This window comes from Perognathus longimembris, chromosome 6 (genome assembly GCF_023159225.1).
Source record: "Perognathus longimembris pacificus isolate PPM17 chromosome 6, ASM2315922v1, whole genome shotgun sequence".
Classification (NCBI taxonomy): Eukaryota; Metazoa; Chordata; class Mammalia; order Rodentia; family Heteromyidae; genus Perognathus; species Perognathus longimembris.
The window spans coordinates 33,438,409-33,460,470 of NC_063166.1; positions in this window are offsets into that span (position 1 = coordinate 33,438,409).

A 22,062-nucleotide genomic window follows, 5' to 3' on the forward strand; every position below is an offset into this window, starting at 1 on the left:
AGTGAATCTCCTCAGAGAAATGTGCAACATCATACTTGTGCTTTTGGCAAAAGTTAGGACTGGTTAGGAATCAAAATATTCTGAACTCAGGCCAGGCACTGGTGGCTCCTGTTTATAAACCTAGCTACTCAGGAGGCTGAGGTCTGAGGTTTGAGGTTGAAAGTTAGTCTGTTGGGAAAGTCTTGAAACTTTTATCTCAAATTAGCCAGCAAAAAACCAGAAGTGAGGCTATGGCTCAAGAAGTAGAGTGCTACCCTTGAGAAAAAAGCTAAGGGAGAACATGAGGCCCTGAGTTTAAGCCCCAGTACTGGCACCAGAAAAAAAAAAATTCTTAAAGACTTTCTAGCCAAGAGAAACCTAGCTCTTTCAGGACAACTGCAGCTAAAGGAAATCTGGGATGGGCTCTGATTGGCTCCGCCAATCAGATGTGTGAGCTGGCCCCACACATTTCTCAGCAGCAGGCAGTGCTGTTCAGGATGCACTGAATAGACATAAATCCTAGGGGCTCTGGCGACAGTTCACATGGCGGCAGCCTTCCACGAGGAAGGGAAGTGGAGTACCTTCAGGGAGGGGACAGCTCACTCTGCCTTTTGAAACCAGTTTGCACATTGCTTTTGGCATCATTTTGGCATTTGCTTTCATATGGGAAAATATTTTTGGTAATAAAAGCCTTTAAAAATTAATGTCCTCTATTTTCTAGAATAAACATGTGAATAGCAAGACCGAGTATAATAAGGTTGTAAAAATGAGAGGTATCCCAGTAACTTGAGCTACAGTTACTTGGACTACTCTAATGAGGGGAAAGGGCTACAAGCAACTTTCATGAATAGTCTAGAACCCTTGCACAAATCAAATTTTATTTTATGGGTCAGAGAGTGTTTCCTAAGGTAGAAACGCTACGTCTTAAAAACAATGCTAGCTACTGTGCTTTGCTTGTAAGGCAGCAGTTGGGTATGCTAGTAAGTGTGATAGGCATTGGTTTTAGAGGGGTTGGTCTGTTGGAATCTGGAGAGAATCCAGTCACAAATGCCTGGTTTCTTTTGGTGCTTCCATGTTGTTTCACTTCATTTATTGTAGTGCTGGAGATGGACTCCAGGGCCCTACATATGCTAAGCAGGTGCTCTACCACTGAGCCATACTACCTTAATTACACAAACGGAAGGCCCATTGGCTGCTCAGGAACATTTTGAGACTGCCGCATAGGCTGCTTGTCTGTGCCATCATCGGAGACCCCCGTGCTCTGTAGCTGCTCCTCACCTGGAAAGACCAGCTTCAGGTGGCTAGTTTCTGAATACCTGCAGGCTGGATGAAGCAGCCCTCCTTCCAACAATCTAACCTTGTATTTTTTCTCTCTCTCTCTCTCTTTCTCCTCCCCCCCCCATCTCCCTCTTCCTCTCTTGTTCTTTCTCTGTGCTGATACTGGGGCTTGAACTCAGGGCTTGGTATACTATACCTCCACATCCAGATGTTTTCTGGTTAATTGAAGAGTCTCACTGACTTTCCTGCCTGGGCTAGCTTTGAACCATAATGCTCAGATCTCAGCCTCCTGATTAGCTAGGATTATGGGCCACTGCACTAGGCAATTATAGCTCTAAATTCCCAATTTTACTGGGTTCCTGGACAATGTAGTGAATAATTCACCCCTGCCTCATTTCCCCAAGTCAAGCAAAACACCAGGTGGTGCTCACATGCTTGACCACGGCAGATTGTTCCTACCTAGGCTTTGCAGAAAGTTCCTGCCCTTGGCTCCTGTGCCTAGACCATGGCCTGTTGTTGTTTGTTTGGTTTTTTTATTTTTATTTCCTCTTACCACCAATATAAGCCTGACTCCAGCTTCACCACCTCATACCACCTCCATCCAGAAGGAAGGTTGCTTGTCCTAGACTGTTGTGCCTTAATAAATAGTCCTTGATTGTTAAGATTGAGTCCAGCCTGTTCTTTCTCCTTCATTTTCCTAACATGTAGAAAGCATTCACATTGCCTTGTATTTCCCACCTTTTCTTGTGCATCTAAGTAGAGACTCATTCATTGAAAGAAAAATGACTAGATTTTTAACCCTACCCCTAAAAGTAGAAAGTTTGTTCTGTAACAGACTGACTATCCATTTCTTCATCCCACCAGCAACTTGCTGTGTCACCATAGGCAACTAACACTAGTTCTCTGGTCCACTATTTACTCATCTGTGAAATGGGAGGATTGGATTATATGATATTGAAGATCACTTCTAGCTAAGTCAGGGCCAAGAGTAAATGTGTGAGTTCAAGTTTCTTATCTTCTATTTGCAGTGCTGGGGATTAAATTGAGGTTCTTGGGCACACTTGGCAAGAGCTCTACCACTGAGCTATATCTTGCACCCTTTTTTGAGACAGTAGCTTCAGTATCTTGCTACACAGTGTAGGCTGGCTTCAAACTCATGATCCTCCTACCTCAGCCTTCAGAACATTGGTATTATAGATGGTGGGTGTATGTCAACATGCCAGGACTTGCAAATGGTTACACAAGTGCTCTACTACTAGGCTATATCTTCAGCTCCGTCTTCATATTTTCCAAAACAAGATTCTGAGAATATTTTTTACCATATTGCAAAGTCAAAGGTAAATAATTAGTGAGTGGTTGTGTTAGGTTATTCCTTGCTACTAGCCCATCAACTGTACAAAGCACCCATGCTGCTGGTGAAAGGGAAGAAGAAATTGTGGGCCCTTGTCTCTCCCTGGGGTGTCATTGTGAACTCTTGTGTTCCACATGACTTCCAGTCTCCAGGGACAAAGGACATCAGCCTAGCCCACTCTGAGAGTGAGTGTTCCTTCATTTTGGCCTTAGGAAAGTTGGCAGTACATCCTGTCAACGTCTGTCAGAGGATATCTCTTCTGCAAAACCCACAATCATAATGGGTCTCCAGTGTTCTAAACTTTAAATTGAAGTAAGATGGTTAGACCCCCAACACCATTTTATTTATTTATTTTTTTTTGTGCCAGTACTGGTGCTTGAACTCATGGCCTTGTACTTTCTCTTGGCCTTTTTTTCACTGGCTATGCATCCACTTTCAACTTTTTGGTGATTACTTGGAGATAAAAGTCTAAGGAATTGGTCTGCATGGGCTGGCTTTGAATCACAAACTGATCCTCAGATCTCAGCCTCCTGAGTAGCTAGGAATATAAGCTAAGCCACTAGCAGCTGGCATTACCACCATTTTGAAAGGACTTAGAAGGCATTTACTGAAAGATATCTGTTGTCTGTGGTACATAGCATTGTGGCTATTTCTGGTGGTCCTCCCTGCAGCCTCCTTCCCCCTTTCTACCAATACTCAGCCTATTATGCAGCACCATGGGTATATTTTGTAACATTTTTCCTGATCCTAGGTCTATCAATCTTATTCCTTTAAACATGTTTCCGTTTATTTTACTTTGTAATGGTCACAAAATTATACATATTATGGACTACAAAGTGATGTTTGATGCATATAAGAAATTTATAATGTTTAAATCAGGGTAAACATATTTATCTCCTCAAACAATTAGCATTGTTTTCTTTTCTTCTTATTTTTTGTGTCAGTACTGAAACTTGAACTCAAGGCCCGGGTGTTGTCCCTGAGCCTTTTTGTACAAGAATAGTGCTTTTCCACTTTAACCACACCTCTACTTCTGACATTTTCTTGATGAGTAACTGGAGATAAGAGTCTCACAGATGTTCCTGCCTAGGCTGGTTTCAAACTATGATCCTCAGATCTCAGCTTCCTTTTTTTTTCTAGTTTTCATAGTCACCCTCCTATATGTGCAACAGCACATTGAAGACTGTTGTTCTTTTTTCTTTGTTAAACTTTATTGTGAAGGTGGTGCCAGAGGAGTTACAGTTTCATAGGTAAGATCACAAATTCATTTGAACCTGTTGTCCTTATCCAACTCTCACTTAGTACCCACTCACTCTTCCCCTACCCCCTCTCCCTCTTACTCTTCCCACACTCTGGTAGCCACATTTTCATTCTCAAGTTCTACAAAATCAGCTCTCTCTCTCTCTCTCTCTCTCTCTCTCTCTCTCTCTCTCTCTCTCTCTCTCTCATTGTATTCTACAAATGAGTGAGATTATGTGGTATTTGTCTTTCTGCATTTGGCTTATTTCATATTTCTTAATAATAACTGGTATTTTACAGATTAGAGCAAGTGATGTAATTCAATGTTAGAGCATGTGTGGGGTCCTGGGTTTAGTCCTGAGCAACACACTAAAAATGTGTGCGCACACACACACATACCCCCCCCACACACATACACCCCTCTGAAGATTAGTATCAAATTGTGCAATGTATGTTTAAACAAAAATTTTGTTGATGTCTCAGTATTGGGGCTTGAACTCAGGCCTTGCATTCTTTTTCAGCTTTATCACTTATAGCTGATGCTCTACCACTTGAGCAATGTCTCCAGCCCTACTTTTTGATGGTTTATTAGAAATGAAATTGCATAGACTTTTCTGCCAAGGCTGGATTCCAGCTGGGATCTTCCAGGTCTCACTCAGCCTCCTGAATAGCTAGGCTTAATGGTATGAGCCATATTTAGGCAGAAAGAAAAAAATTACAGGGCTTACTCTCTCTTTCTGAATCTTCATGGAACTTGCTGAAAAAACACAGAGAGTTGCTGTTCGGCTTAGGATAGGTCAGATCTGGCTACAAGAGGAAGCTGGAGATATCATTTGGTCCAAAGTACACTGAGTATACCTAACATACCAAATATCCCAGCTTCCATGTATGTGAGTTTTCTGTTGGGTAAAACCATATAACCCAATGTGCATTTTGTATTACAATGTTGGAGATCTTCTGTATACAGTGTTTCTATGAGTACACTTTCATACCATTGACATTTGTAAGTGGGGGATCTTCTGTGTCTCTTCATAGAGTTTATTTTCCAGAAGTTAGTTGGAAAACTTCAACCTATAGGCCAGCACCAGCTCCATTTGGAGCACCACTGTTATACTATTCTTAAGCTAAGAATGATTTTTACATTTTAAGTAAAATCTAAGCACTCACTCTTTATGTTGTTGCTCCAATGCCTAATATATTCACTGTGAGCTATTAAAGATTTTCCAGCCCTGTACTACACAGAGACAATTAGCAACTTAGCAATGCTTGATAAGACTGTTAGAACAAACTGAAACCTGAAAGTACAAGAAAATGAGAGAATTTTATCCAGTGTACTTTCCAGCAGTTTTTATGCTCATAAATGTGTTTTGATTTACTTAGAGGGGAGGGTAATATGGTGTATATACATTCTCAAGCAGCCTATGTTATTTAAAAAAAAAATACTTCTAAGTTCAAACATAAACTTGTGTTTTTTGTGCCCATGTTGCCCTGTATTCTGTTTATAGAAAATTTTCCATGCTGTTCCAAAGCCCTGTCCCGAGCTAGGTAAACAGTGCTGCTTTGCAAGTGGTAAAATAGATAAAGTGTATCTGCATCTGTTAACTAACACTTGGAAATCAAACACCTCTCATCAATTTAATGTCATGTATGGAGCCAAGAGAAATAGATGGATAATCGGCCTTTCACAAAGGGAGCTCACAGTAGTCTCTGATAGGAGGGAATGGCATCTTTGAAAGTTTCAAAACACAGATAAGGTGAACACTTTTGAATCTCTTGGGAATTATTCTTTTGAAACAATTACAGGCTCCAGCTAGATTGAAGCTGTTATGCTATGCAGTCAATACTGCCACCTACCGGTCAAATTGAGGAAGGCTATTTGCGTCAACTTCATAGAAACTTTGTGATGAAACTGCTTGGCAGGATGGTGTAGACTCAATTATTTTAAAATTAAATCTTGTTCCTTTTCCTTGACAACAGCTTTCACAGAATTATTATTTTATGTGTGACTTACTTTTTGTATGAGATAATACACTGACATTACATACAGCTACAACCCATTTTCTATAATCTAAGGTTCAATTATGTCAGTTATAAATTTTTGTGGCACTTAATAATTACTTCTGTAAATGTTGCTAATTCCTACCAGTTTGGGTTTTTTTCTCTCTACTTTCTTCTCACTCTCTCCTCCCTCTTCCCTTTCTCCCTCCTCGCACTCTCCCCCTGCCCTCCTTCTCTCCCTCCTTCCTTCTTTTCTTTCCTTTTTCTTCTTCCCTCCCTCCCTCCCTCCCTCCCTCCCTCCCTCCCTCCCCCTTTCTTCCTCCTTCCCTCCTTCCTTTCTCTTTCTCTTTCTCTTTCTCTTTCTATACATTTCTTCAAACACAGACATATTATGTTGTCCCAGTGGACCCTGAACTTCTAGGCTTAAGTGATCTTCTCACATATCATTGCCAGAGTCACTAGAACTACATGGATGTGTGCCATTATGCCCAGCTCTTCATTTTAAAACTATACACAGCACAAACTAAGTAAGGAAAAGAGGAAGAAACTTGATCAACCAGTTGTTTTCCTGCTGGCAGCATGCATCAAATGTTTGGTGGAAGGGAAGTTTTGCAAGTTAAAGTGAGGGTTTCTGGATGGGTGCAGGTGGCTCATATCTGTAATACTAGCTACTCAGGAGGCTGAGATACGAGAATTTTGGGTTCGAAGCCAGCTCAGGCAAGGAAGTCCATGAAACTCTTATCTCCAATTTAATTAACCATCAAAAATCTAGAAGTGAAGCTTGGGGCTCTAGTGGTAGTGCCAGCCTTGAGGGAAAAAAAGTAAAAGCTCGGGGACAGTATCCGGGCCCTGAGTTCAAGCCCCAGGAAAGAAAAAAGAAAAAGAAAAAGAAAAGAGGTTTTATGGTTATTAATTTATTTTCATTTAAATCCATTCTTCACTGATACACGGTCATACATTGGTTTAATCATAAAGGCCTGGTATTTTTATTTGTATATATGAATATATTTGAACTACACACTTGATTTTTAGACAAAAGTTTTTGCCACTATAGCTATAATATATCTTCATTAAATTTTATTTTTGTATTAGTTTTTCAAAAGAGTTGGCAAACAATGGGTGCTCCTTGGTGAGTGGGCAGCACATATAAGCAACTATTTGTGCAGTAGTAATGGGCTAAATTCTTTGAAATGCAGGGGAGGCTGGGGTGTGTCTAGCACTGGAGAGGTCCTAGGGTCCACCTCTATTGTCACAAAACAAATAAACAAAACATCCAGACTCAAAACAAACAAAAAGCGATGGTGAGAGAGTTGATTGAGAGTGAACGGTTCAGCTGAGATCTCTATAATACTAGTCTGAGTTTCTCAACCCTGCCAACTTGAAGTGTAGCATACATTTCCAAAGACACAGAGGCCTTTGCTCTTAGACAAAAGTTTAGAACTGCAAGTTATGATATAAAACATTTCTAACCCAATAAGAACAAACTGAAGAGCAATATAACATTAAAATCCAGTTCATTATTTATAATTTTAAATTTTAACTCAATATCAGATGCTATGGGCTAATAACTAAACATGTACTTAAACACAAAATTGCCATAAGGCATTACAACTCATTTTTAGTAATTCTGTCTTTGGGGGCTGGCTGTAACTTTTAAATTCTTGGAGACCTGCCTAGGCTTTCTTCCTTAGCAATTGAAGGCTAGTTGTAGTGATTAGCACTTGTACTATGTTACCCATGACTTCAAACTATTACCCACTAGAGTGATGAGTGGGCTTTTGAACTGGAGTAACCATCACATCCACGTGATCCAGTTGCCTTTGTCAGAGAAATGGAGGTTCTGCCTGGCTTACAGAAATGAAAAAATCTATAGAAATTTAAAAATACTCTACAGCATTGAAAACCAGTTATAAACTAAATGTTGGAGGCTCACACCTGTATTCCTAGTTAATCAGAAGGCTGACATCTGAGGACCACAGTTTGCAGCCAGCGTAGGCAGCAAAATTCGTAAGATTCTTATTTCCAATTAACAAGCAAAAAAGCTGAAAGTGGAGATATGGCTCAAGTTGTGGAGTACCAGCCTTGAGCCAAAAACGTGCAAATATGAGGCCTTGTGTTCAAGTCCCTATAAGTGCACATGTTCTCTCTCTCTCTCTCTCTCTCTCTCTCTCTCTCACACACACACACACACACACACATTAAAAAAACAAACAAAACCACATTTACTATGGGGCAGAATTAGATGTTGGTTTAAATAAGTAACAGGAGGGGCTGGGAATATGGCCTAGTGGCAAGAGTGCTCGCCTTGTATACATGAAGCCCTGGGTTTGATTCCTCAGCACCACATATACAGAAAATGGCCAGAAGTGGCGCTGTGGCTCAAGTGGCAGAGTGCTAGCCTTGAGCAAAAAGAAGCCAGGGACAGTGGTCAGGCCCTGAGTTCACGGCCTAGGACTGGCCAAAAAAAAATTAAATAAATAAATAAATAAATACGTAACAGGACTCAATGTCAATGTTGTAATGGAATGAACTAAACTTTTTTTTTTTTTTACTTTTGTTCATATACGGATTGGTCTACATAATTTCTACTTTATTATTATCTTATTTGATCAAGATGGGGAAGTTTCACTAGGTTGTCCAGGTTGCTCTCAAACTCATGCGTTTACAGTACGTGGAACAATGACCCCACGGATGCCTGCACCCTAACCCCACAACCTGGGAATATGATAGAGGAAATTCATTCACAGGAAATACTCTTGTTTATTAACATTTCTCCTTCTCTTCTTCTTTCTCCTCCTCTTGCTCTTTCTTATTCCTTTTGTGGTTCTCAAGGTCAAACCCAGAACTGCATGCTTGCTGGGCAAGTGCTTTAGCGCTGAGCGCTTGCACGCTACCACTTGGCACCCCGAGGCTGAGTCTTCAGTTTTGTTTCTTTCTCCTTTTTTTGTAAACTTTTATCTGAATTTTCTGGTATACACACACACACACAACACACACACACACACACACACTTATTGGAGTTTGAATTCAAGACCTTGTGCTCTCCTTGGCTTTTTCTGTTCAAGGTTGACACATCACTTGAGTCACACCTCCACTTCTGACTCACATAATTAATTAGAGATAAGAGTCACATAGCCTTTTCTGCCCAGGCTGGCATGAAACCTCCATCCTCAGATCTCAATTTCCTAAGTAGCTAAAATTGCAGGTATGAGCCATCAGTTCCCAGCTTATCTGGCTTTTATCTCTGAGCACAAGGTTTGTAAAGTTTATCCCTACCAGTTACCCATTCTATTTATGACTGAATAATATTCCACTTGTGCCTCACTTTGCTTAGTTATTTATTTATTGGTGAGCAGTTGAGTTTCTTCCACCTTTGGGCTGTTATGCTTCAATGAATGTTGCACACCTACCTGTTTAAATTCCAGCTTTAAATTCTTTGGGTCATGTGCTCAGACATTGCATTGTTTAATTATGGGTGAATTCTGTGTAACTTTTTGAAGAATCACTAATTATATCCTACAGAAGCTGCAGCATTTTTACATTCCTATCAGCAGGGCCAAATGTTTCCAATTTTCCACATCTTCACTTACACTTGCCATTTTACTTTCTGTTGGTGCGGTTCTGGGGAGCAAACCCAAGGCTTTGTGCATGCTAAGCACTTACCCTACCAACAGACTGCCTCCTTAGGCATCTTTTTCTCATAACAGCCATCCCAGTGATTTGGAAGTGGTATCTCCTTGTGATTTTTCATTTAAATTTCTCTAATAATTAATGAGACCAAACATTTTCCCATACACTTGTGGGCCATTTGTGTATCTTTGGAGAAATTTCTGTTCAAGTCTTTGCCATTTCTGAATTGGATTGTTTCTGTTTTATTGCGTTATACGACATTCAACATGCAATATTGCTAGTTTATTTCCTTGAATTTCAAGAGATCTCACTCAAATGGTACTATTTAGTTGCAAAGGAGATGTTAAGGTTTAGTTCATATGCATCAGTCAGTTATTTTTTTCTTTGTGGGGATACTAAGATTTGAACTCAGGACCTAGAGCTGGCTAGGCTTGTTCTCTACTATCTGACCACACCTCTTGTTCTGTTGCTGTTGTTTTTGTGCTTTGGATTGAATCAAGGGTCTTGCATATGGCCAGAAGTATTCTGCCATTTGAGCTGCATTCTCAGGCCTTTTTTTTTCACTGTGTTTGTGAGATAGGGTTTCACGCTACCTTTGCCCAGTCTAACCTTGAACTCCTGATCATTTGTCTCGTCCTTCTGAGTAGCTGGGATTAGAGGACGTGTCACAAAGCCTGGCTTACTCTTCTTTTATACTGCTCACAATTCCACACTTAAAAGAATACTAAACAGATTCAGTCCTTCCATGCAATGTGAGAAAACACTTCATAAAAGGTTCCACTTTTTTCTCTTTTATGAACTTGGAAGGCTATTAGCTTTGTTATTGGGTCAAAGAGGAGCATGATGCCCTCCCCTTCCCTGGGTTTCAGAAAACTCTGATGGCTATTGCTCCTCTTTGCAAGCAGTGGGCATGGAGTGGGCATGCAGTATGCCCAGCCCATTGCTATGACTTAGAGAGCAAATGCTGAGTGATTACCTCAGAGGAACACACGGGGAATTCAAAGTCAGAAAACTCAAATGGGCTGCTTTCCAGCTTGCTGTTGGCTTAGATGACTGTTTATTGCTTTCATCTGGCAGGACAGTGGCTCCATTGACTGGATGATATATTTCAGTGTTTTCATCCTGGTGTGGGCTGAGTTGTGTTTCCCTGCTGAATTCCTATATGGTTATATATATATATATATGGTTTATATATATATATATATATAGAGAGAGAGAGAGAGAGAGAGAGAGTCCTTACAGAGGTACTCAAGTTAAAACAAGCTCTAAAGAGGGTTCCTAATCTGATAGTACTGGTGTCTACGTAAAAAGAAGAGACGGAGACCCAGACATAAATGGAGGGAGACCGTGAGAGGATCCAGGGAGAAGACAGCCATCTGTGAGCCAAGGAGAGGGAACTCAGACTGGCATAGAAGCGCAGGGCAGGCACTTCTTCCTGCTGACCCAGCACAACCCCAAGGGCCTGCCATGCTCACCACTGAGGAGCTGCATCCTTGGAGGGAGAACAGGGAAGCAAAAGCCCAGGACAACAAGGAATAGATAATACCCATACCCATGTCTTCAGGGCTTGACTCCTGTGGGGTCAGCTGTCCATTGCTTCATCATGCCGGGCCATGAGGATGTCACGCTTGCTGCACCTGCAGCGTGGGAAGGAGTAGCACGTCAGGTGAAGTAGCTTCACTCTTAGAGCTGGGGGAAGAATGCAGGTTCCCATCTGCTAGCATTCTAAAGTTATGGTTTTATTGGTCAGTGAGCGGGTATAGGATAGATAAGAGAAAAATCATGTAATAAGAATAATTTTAATACCCATTCAGTGGAGATTAAAGTTGAAATCAACATACAGTTCACATTTTTATTTCTTTTGTAAAGGTAATGTGCAGAGGGGTTACAGTTACATAAGTCAGGTAATGAGTACATTTCTCTTTTTTTTGTGTACATTTCTTTTTGAACAATGTCACCCATGTTTTCTCCAAGGTTTTCCCTCCTGACCCCCTCCCCCACAAGTGGTATAGTTAATTTCCAACATAATGTCTACTGAGTGTTATTGCTGCATTTTTTGGTTTTTGTGTGTGGTAGTACAAGAGTTTAAACGGAGGTCCTCGTGCTTGCAAAGCAGGTATTCTACCTCTAAGGTTCCTTCCCCACCCTCCACCTATTTGACAATTCCTCTTGTAGCTGAGATTACAGGAATTTGTCACCATGCCAAGTTTCTTCCATTGTGATGAGTCTTGCAACCCTTTTTCCCTCTAGGCTAGCCTGAAACTTTGATCCTCCTGATCTCTGCCTCCCATGTAGCTGGGATGACTGGCACATAGCAACACACTCAGCTATGGATTGAGAAGGGATTTCTTAGTGTCTGCTCAGGCTGGCTTCATATCTTGGTCCTCTTGACCTCAGACTTTCAAATAGATAAAATTACAGGTATGAGTTACAAGTGTAGGCACTGGCAAGCAGCAACATCATCTACTGTTTTACTTACTACAGCACCAGTTTGGTGATGCACCTGATTGGCCCAAGAGGAAGTGTGCCTTATCACATGCTTGACAGTGGAGCTGGGAAGGTCAAGGACAGGATCCATTTCAAGTGCTTTAAAGAACAAATACTTGGGGAAGGGGAATGTATACCAAATATATTTAGCATATTTCTGATTTACTCACAACTGCTCCTAGTTCTGTCTTCTGTAACAAATTAGATAGACATACCACAAATGTTGATTTCTCCCTGTTTGAAGGCTGGGAAATCACAGGTCATGGTGCCAACAGGGTTTGGTTTCAATGAGGGCTCTCTTCTTGGTTTATAGATGGCTTGGTTTTGTGTTCATATGGCAGAGAGAGAGAGAGAGAGAGAGACAGACAGAGACAGAGAGACAGAGAGAGACAGAGAGAGAGAAAAGAGAGACAGAGAGACAGAGAGACAGAGAGAGACTGTCTTGTCTAGCCTCGTAAGAATACTAATGCCATTAAGGGGTCTCTAGCCTCACAAGTAATCATTACCTAAAGGCCTCACCTTGTGATCATCATGTTGGGAGATAGGATTTCAATATAGGAGTTTTGGTGGAACACAGATGTTCGGTTCATAGCAGTTCATGACCAAGGCGAATTATAAATGACACAAGTTCAATGTCACCAAGCTTCTAGCTCTAGAATTCATGGTAATGGAAACCACTTCATACCCATCTGAACGGCAACAATTAGAGGGGCAGATGACTTAAGCCTGGACAAGGATGTGGGGAGACAAGGCATTGCTCATGGGACTGCAAAGCAGACCAGTCATTCCGTAAAACTCTCTGTTTCTTTGTGAAAGCAGTGTGCATCTGTCCTCTGACCCAGCAACCCTGCTCTTGAAGTTGCACAATGTGCAGCTTTCACAAGAGTCAGTGGTGGCCCAGATTCAAGACCACAAAATGAGCCTCTGGAACATCTGGGAAGAGGACCTCCTGCTTGCCAGGTAGTTCACAGACCTAAGTTTGTCACGGCAACAGTGCATGGAAAACAGAAAACATAAAGCCTTTGTACTTCAGGAGCTGAAAAGTAAAGCAGCCATGTCTTTGGGCTAACCTCAGGTCTGGAAAGGAGGAGGGCTTTGTGGAGTCCATGGAGGTGCTAAAGCTATGGTCCTGGAGGAGGTGACACTACAGGACATCTGTAACGCTGGATGGTGGAACCTGTGTGGACTGAGGACAGTGGCGTGTGAAAACCTGCCAAACATCCTTTTGAAGGAGCCCTCCAGCCTCAGCATGGATACGCAACCACTTTCAGTGCCAAGTAGTAGTGCCAGCCAGCAAAATAGAGAAAGCAGCCACCTGGGAGACCGCAGGACTTTCTGTACATGGGAGGAAGGCTCCAGGACCCCTGGATGGTCCAAGGAGGACAAGAACGTGCAAGTTGGTCCCTGGAATTCCTGCCAACCTTCAGGTGGAGGTTTGAGCTTGCTCTGATTTATCTAGAAACAAAGTGGAGCTTACGCGCCATGTTCCTTTTGTTGTTGCTGTTATTGGTTGTGGGGCTTGAACTCAGAGCCTGGATGCTGTCCCTGAGCTTTTTTGCTCAAGGCTAGTGCTCTATTACTTTGAGCTGCAGTGCCACTTCCCATGCTCATTTTTATAGCTATTTCTCTTACTTCATTGTGACTTCCTCAAAAGTAGAGTCTAGGTTTGAGTGTGCTTTATTCCCTGGTGACTGGGCACTGGCTCTCCTACACAGTAGCTCTTAGAAAATATTATCTGGAACATAAAAATGAAAGGATTACTTAGAGTACAGATATAGGTGAACCTTCTGCAGGTCAGAAAGAGGTAGAGGGAAGCAAGGGAGTCCAGACACAGAGGGGAATTCTATACCCCCACCCCACTCTACACTTTTCTGTTTCTCTGTACACAAGGATTTACTCCAGATTCTTTGCTCCAACACTTGGCAAGGGCAGAGGCACTGTTTCAAAACATTCTGCTGGAGAAGCAACATGTAAGAAAAGTGTGTTGATTGAGAGCAGATAATTATTCTGTAATATATCCACCTTGCTTACTTTGTGACAAATCTTGGAAGATAAATTAGTCCCAGATTTCTGAGCTGACCTATTCCGACAACCAATTAGAAACCAATCCAAACCCATCTGGCAACCAATTAGAAACCTGAATAATAATTAGAATGGGAGAATAAACTATTCATTTCTCCCAACTCTCATCTCTCTTAGTGGCAGTGGGGGTTCAAACTTGTGCTTGCTAGGCTTGCTGACACTTTACTACTTAAGCCATGTCTCTTGACCTTCTCTTTTACTGGCTATTTTAGAGATGGACTTTCATGGACTTTTCTATCCAGTTTGGCCTTCGGCTAAATCTCAGTCTCCTGAGTAGCTAGGATTACAGATACGAGCCACTTGAGCATGGATGGAAGTATTCATCTTTTAACAACCATGGATTTCTCTGGGATGTATATGTATATTTAAATACACACACCCTCACACACACATTCGATACATATCCCATATCTATTTTTTTACTTGTAACACTTCATATCTGATAAGCCACAAAGAAAAAAGTAAGTAATTTATTTTTAAAATTTGAGGGCAAAGGCTACTAAAACTGTAATGACTTATAAAAGATTATTTTTGTTTTTAATTTCTCCAAAACTTGACCTTGCTATCAGAGAGCTTAACTTTGGTTTCACCATGGTGTTTGGTGAATTTCAACTGAAATTAAAAACTTTAATCACAGTTTGTTTTAGTTCTTGGCATTGAGACTTGAGAAATGGCTTAGTCATATTTAGAGGCTAATTCATCAATTCTTACAATAAATGCAAACATGCAGAAAGGCTCTGTTGTTTAGTGGCTGATGGTTTTATGATTCAACCCTGAATACATCGAGGTTTAAAAATTGCTAATTCCTATCGTATTTTAGGAAGTGAGGTTTGAGTCAATGTTTTCCAACTATATTAATGCATATCTATGGACATGAAGACAATAGTAAATTAGATGTGATTTAGGCCTTGGACTACAACGCTATAATGAATTTTACATACACTGAATTCACTGCTGCATCTAAGCACACAAGAGAATTGCATTGCCTTATCCTCATCATTAATCATGGCTTGGTTAACAGAATATGACATCTGATTTTACCTGCTCTGTGACTAACCCTCTGTATTTGTTTCTTTTGCATTGCTACAGCAAAATATCCTGAGGCTGGGTATATAAAGTTCTTATAAAGTAAAACTCCATTTGGCTCATGATTCTGGTGCTGGAACCTAGGAAGGGCCTTCTGTGGCTGTGCATAGCATGGCACAGAGGCAGAAAACTGGTAGTGAGCACAAGGGAGAGATAATATGGTGATGTGACATGAAGCAAAGCAGAGAACCAAAGATGACAAACTGGAAAATGCCCTGTGAGAAACCAACATCACTCTCCAGAGGGGGATGCCTCCATGCTCTTGGCTTCACATCTTACAGGGTCCACCACACTTAAGCTCACTTAAGCAACCAGCACATTAACCTTTGGGGACAAACCACATTCAAACCATAGCACTTGCCACAGAGGTCATTTTGTGTCTATATTCTCCTCAACACAGTTGAGAAGCTACTGATGGCATCTAATGGGTGGGATGCCAATCAATACCATTGTGCTTAAGACAGTTCATACAACAGTAATCAGTAGAGCTGCAGTTGAGACACCCCCATGTAATAACATAGCACTGTGGGCCTCTCATCTCTCAGAAGGAAAAAAGGATTTCTTTTCTGCAGCCCCTTCCATGTCTTGTTCCAGACAACAGCTGTCTAGCTCATGATCTCTGATGGGATCTTCAGAACCACAGGGTGTAACCTATTGATGAATTTAGCTCAACCCTGTGCTGCTACCTCAGCTAGGGAGGTAGGCAGGGCTCTTCTGAAGACAGGCAGTGCTTGCTTGGCATGCATGTAAATACGAAAGAAAAGAAAAAGAGAGTGTATGTATGGGTACTAGCAGGGAAAAGAAGGAAAAAAGAAGGAAAGAAAGGAGGGAGGGAATGGGGGAGGAAGCAGGAAAGAGATGTTCCTGTTAAAGACTGCAGAGTATGGCTTTGGCAGAGATCGTCAAGCACTTGGGATTCATGTCTGATTATGTGTGCATGAGTATGTGCCTGTGTGCACATGTTCACTAGGGTGGTGATGGTGGGAAGTGTTTTGCTTCACATACAATCTCAGAGGGTTTTTTTAAAAACACAATCTATTGCCTGTTTTTTCTTCCTGTCATTCCATTAGGAATGATTGCGCAGAGAAAGAAGGATGCTAGTTGATGTTATTAGGAGTACTTTGCACACAAGCTGCCATTGCCCCCACAGAGAAGATCATTTTAGTACTCAGGGGCTAAGATGGCTATTGTCTAGTTATGCTTAGCAAATTGGACCAGATTAACTAGCAGTTTCAGGTAAGTGCATGGAAGAGGGAAAAGCGTGGAGAATCCTTACTGGCTTGACTGGTAGAGCAGGGCAGTTGTGCCCTTGCACTTGGCCTGGAGCACCATGCTTAGCCTCTGAGTGGAAGCAGAAGTGCACCTGTCCCTCAAAAGCAGGAGAGGGAAGAGCCAGACCCCGGCTGCCATAGGCAGCCATGTCCAGAGGCCTGTGGGCCACAGGGCTGTCTGGACCTGAAATGGAGACAGCTTGTGGGCAGAGGAAGCCTGGGCAATCTGACTGTTGTCTACAACAGATTCTGGGACCGTTGGAAGTTTAGTTTTACAATATTTCGAACCCTACAGCACAAAATCTATTTTAGTGAGCTTTTCCAACTGGCCCAGAAAAGGTTGGTAGGATGAGTCTGCCTTTGCACACACTGGGGTGCTGATTGTTGATTGGGTGGTGAGATGATGCCTTGGGGACACATCCAGGGATGTGAGGGCTCCAGTTCATATGCCGATCTTTATGTGTACTTTGTCCTATTGTGAAATAAACCAAACAGGGATTTCTAGTATCTTTTATACAAGAGACAATTAGGCCTGAATGGTTTCCCTGGTCAAATATACTACACATTTAAGGAAGAAGCACTAGCAATGCAGTACAACCTTTTTTTCCGAGCATAAGGAATCCTTCCTCTTTTTTTAGGAAGCATCTACTTTAAATTTCAAAAGCTAACAAGAACATTACAATGCTGCATTTCTTTTTTTTTTGGCCAGTCCTGGGCCTTGGACTCAGGGCCTGAGCACTGTCCCTGGCTTCTTCCCGCTCAAGGCTAGCACTCTGCCACTTGAGCCACAGCGCCGCTTCTGGCTGTTTTCTGTATATGTGGTGCTGGGGAATCGAACCTAGGGCCTCGTGTATCCGAGGCAGGCACTCTTGCCACTAGGCTATATCCCCAGCCCCTGCATTTCTTAATAAATGGTTATCAAATTAAATCTAGTGATGTATAAAAAACTGTAGCCCCAAACAACCTCTGAACACGTGTCACAATCCCCACAGAAGCTCATTTGCTTGTGGCCCAGATGCCTATGTGGACACATGGCACACATACACTGTCTTCAGAAGCCTAGGAACACTTTCCTTGCTACAAAAATCCTAAGGAATGTTTGCTCAATTCTGTGCTGATTGAAATAGTGTTTGAAATGCTGAAATGTAAGGAAATTTTGGCTAAACTCACAAAACCAAACCAAATGGGACCAAAAGAAATCATATGTTGATGAACACAGTTTTCATGGTGTGCAGTTCTGTGGTCACACTAATGGTGTCTTTGAAGGAGTGTTCTAGGTGAGACCTGGGGGAAAAAGCAATGGTGCTTTTTGGTACTGAAGCATTCTTGAATATTGAAAAGGCACACAAGGAAGTAGAGAGTGGATATTTCATCTAGGCCAGTGTCTCAACCCCAAGATACTTCTGACCTAATAATTTAGAGGAATAAAAGTCTCCCAATAATTAATACATGTCTAGGATTATCCTAACAGAAGAGCACAATATCTCAATAGCTATGTACATATGAACACATAACATGATGTTAGGTGAAATGAACTCCAGGTTATGAAAACAAGTGGTTTATCACCGTTGTTATTTTCAACATACTATGTGAAATCATTCCATTTTTCTTTTGTCTTTTTTCCCATGGTTTAACCCCTGATGTCACTGTAACTGCTTTTGGTACCCTGGATACTGTATATATGTGTATTGGAACAAGGGAAGGGAAAGGGAATATCAAAGTCGAGAGACAAAGGATGAAAAGGCAAACTAAGGCAACAGCAATACTTACAAAACTATATGGTGGAAACCAAATGCACAACTCATGGAGGGGGGAGGAAAATGGGGAGGGAGGGGGGCAAACTAGGGAGGTAGTTACAAGTTGGATAAGGAATGTACTTACTGCCTTATGTATGAAACTGTAACCCTTCTGTACATCACTCTGACAATAAATAAATGAAAACAAAAGTCTCTCAGTCCTTTAGTGTTTAAATAAGTTATCTTTTTGCTTATTTTCCCCTAATTTCTATTGAAATTTAATTTTAAAACAGATGCATATGATATAAAAGTTGTATGTATTTATAGGGCATTAAATAATCTTTGTCATAATACTTAGATACAACTATAAAGCTATGCATCAACAGTCATGATTTATCAATTTTACAAGTACTTAGAAATTCCATGCCAAGTCTACTGTCAGTGAATATAGTATTGACTGTTAAAATTTACTTTTGCTCAAGTTTTTATTTACTATCACCATTTCAGCATCATCTGCAAAATAATTGTGTTCTCCCACTGTTTTCACTTGTTGACCCACCAAGAAATTAGTCTATAACTCTCTGCTGTGGCATTTGGGCTCAGTGTATCATTTCAAGTTGGAGCAGGCAAGCTATGGTAGAAGGGCCAACTCTAGCTTGCCACCTGTTTTTGTAAATAAAGTTTTATTGGAAGATAGCCATACCTACTTACATTTATATAGTCTGTGTGGCTCTCAAATTATATAGGCAAATTTAAGTGAAACAAACATTGAAAGATATGCAACGTAAACAGTACTTACTACCTAGTTCTTCATAGAAAATGTTTGCTATCCCCTGATTTATAAGATAGGTCCACTTTTACTCTTCTAATATTTAGCTCATCTGAATTAAGATAATACGTTTTTGGTACTGGAGCCCAAAGCAGTGACCACTATCAGTTATGGGGGACAGTCCTTCATGACTCAAAAGTGGCTTACCAATTATGGATTGTTTCCTGAGTAGTTTTTGGCATGACACACTACCAGATGTTGTGTCTAGCACCAACAAAATCAGAGGTGTTCAAGTGCATCCCCTTTAAACTTCAGGCAGTGCCAATGTAAAAGGGCAGAGCTCCTTGAGATGGTTAGTGTGTGTAGGCCCACCTTCTCCGTTGCAAGGGCTCAATGGAAGGAATTTGTTCCTTTTTTGCTGCTGCCTGTTCCATAATAAGGATACAACCAGATGGCCTTGCCTGGATCTTGCACTTCTTAGCCTTTAGACCCATTAGGAATCAATTTCTGTTCTTCTACATGACTGAGTCTCAAGTATTGTGTCCTAGTTGTACAAAAATGGACTAAGATAAGAAAGAATAGCTAGGGAAGGCAAGTTAATTTACAGTTTCTTGGATTTACATGTTAATGTTTTATAGAAAGATATTTTCTTAGTCTAGGACAAGAATGGACATTATTAAACAACATTTTATTGAAAACCGTCTAGGTTCCTTACAAGCTTGCTATAGTTAACAAATGCTTGCCAGAAACTCCCACATTAGGTTTATTCAATTTAAATGACACTTTCCATTTCGAGGAGATGAGATTCTGGGAATTTGGGAGGCAGTGAATTTATTCAGAATGTGGAAGCAGATATTAATCTTTGATACCCAGAGGACTTGAAATGTGCCATTTCATGCTACTTCTAGATTGTGGGTGGGACCTATAACTTCTAATTAACAGGTTATATACAACCTATGCCATTCCCAAGATTGTGTTATTTTATGTAAAAATCATCTTGTTAGAAATCTATGTTGTTGGTCTTGCAGAAGCAATTTCTTATGAGACTAATAGCTACATGGAAATGAATTCTGTTAACAGCCTAAATTAACTTGTAAGTAACCCTTCCCCCCAGACAAGCCTCTGCTTAATAAACATTAGTTTCCTAATGAACAAAAATGAAAAAAAATATTCTGGGGGCTAGAATATGTGCCAAAGACTATATATTACTCAATGTTTTCTAGAGCTAGGATTCCAGAGTCCATTTCCTTTAAAGACTTGGATTCAAGGTACTACAAATGCCTATACATCCGTTCATGAAATTTGAAAGTTGATTCAGTTTATGAAATCAATCTTTTTGTTGGTGTTTGAAGTTAAATTCCTGGTCAAGGGAAATAGCAGTCTGCTTTCCTGTCTTTCATGCTCCTGTGTTTCTGTTGGAAATGATTTTAATGGAGGAAAGAAGACAAGGAAAAAAAGTGTAAGAAAAAGGTGCATTCCTTCTGTAATTTGGAAGGAGGCACAGGTCGAGCATCTCTAGTTTAAAAATCTAGAACTTTCTGAAATTTGAGTGCTAATGCAACACTGCAAAAGTTTTGGATTTTGAATTTTTAGATTAGAAATCTGTACTTTGAAAAGCTATACAAACATTCCCAAGTCCAAAATATCTCAAATCTGAAACACTCTGGTCCCCTTTAGGGAATTTCAAATGCAATCTCTGACCTTAAAAAGCACACAAACAATCCTTTCATTCAACAAATACCTGTTGAGCATTTTGCATGTGCACAAATTTTACCAGACACTGGAGAGAGAGCTGTGAACAGGAAAAACATTCCATGTCTTCATGTGAGCTGAGCACAGCAGATGGCTTTATCAGTGTGGTTAGATATGACCAACACTGTGGAGCCCACACAGTACAGGGGACTTTGGGGAAGCCCAGAGAAGGACATTGTCTTGAGGAAATTGTATTTGACTCAAGACTTTCAGGAAAACAAAGAGGATGAGCTTTCAGCTTAGAATTTCTGGCCTGGGGTCCACATTAATATATCCGATATGATTTCTGGGGTAGTTCACTGCTTGAGGTATACTGACATTCAATTCTATTTTTTAGTGCGCACTGGAAGAAAGTATGTCTTAACACCTACCTTGTTTCTATATAATCTCCAGAGTAATAAAGCAGTCTATAGTTGCCAAATTTTATTTTTAAAATAAAAAAATCTTTAAGTAATTGTACAAAAGTGCCAAGCTTTCTTATGCTCAGTACTTATGATACATGTTCCTATTTCTCCTCCCCACACACAAAAAGGGAAACTTCTCTCATGTTACTTTATGGCAAGTAAACTCATAGGTATATATTTTAAGGAACTTCAAAAGGCTTAGTTTCAAGTCCCAGAATGGTCTTTCATGCTACTCCCTCTATCTAGCTCCCTCCTCTTTAAAATTTAGGTCAATTATACACATGCACTCACATGGGAGCGGGACAGACATCTTACTCTGTGAAGGGTTTATTTGAGAGGAAATGTGTTACAAACAAGCTCGGTTTGGGCAAACCCTGCTTAATGGCTGTGTACATCCTTACTCATGGCAGACCAAGCAGTTTCCTTCTTAGAGGTGGCACAAGACGTTGCTGAGGGTAGAAGTTTGTAAACTGATCCACTCAAAGGTGCCTCTTAAGTCTGTGTTAAGCACCTCCCTAGTAAAAAACACTTGAGCCAGCTTGCTTTTCATCCCTCATGCAATGGCTCCTGCAGAAGCTGGGTGGAAGGCATGATTTCAGTTGTACACCATTTCTCTGACTTGCTCAGTCTCCTCTAACCCATAGGCAAGTTCTTTCGTACACTTGGGACTCAGATGTTTGCATCAGATGATCACTAAAAATCCCTTTTAGCTGTAACATTTTGTGAATGAATCTATTGAACATATTGGAAATCTCTAGACAGATGGAAATGGAGATTGGCAGTTTATTTAGTACAGTATTTTATGGGAAAACTAGCAGAACTGAAAAAAGGTACTGTCATTTACGCAAGTTGACTGGCAATAATAATTTGATTTGGCTCATCTCAAGGAAAACTAAGATTGGGGAAGCTTGTGGATTTGGGTGCAGCTTCTGATGGATTGCATCTTATGGTTGTGCCCCTGCCCCCTCAAAACTCTTATCTGAGAGACCACTGTTCCAGA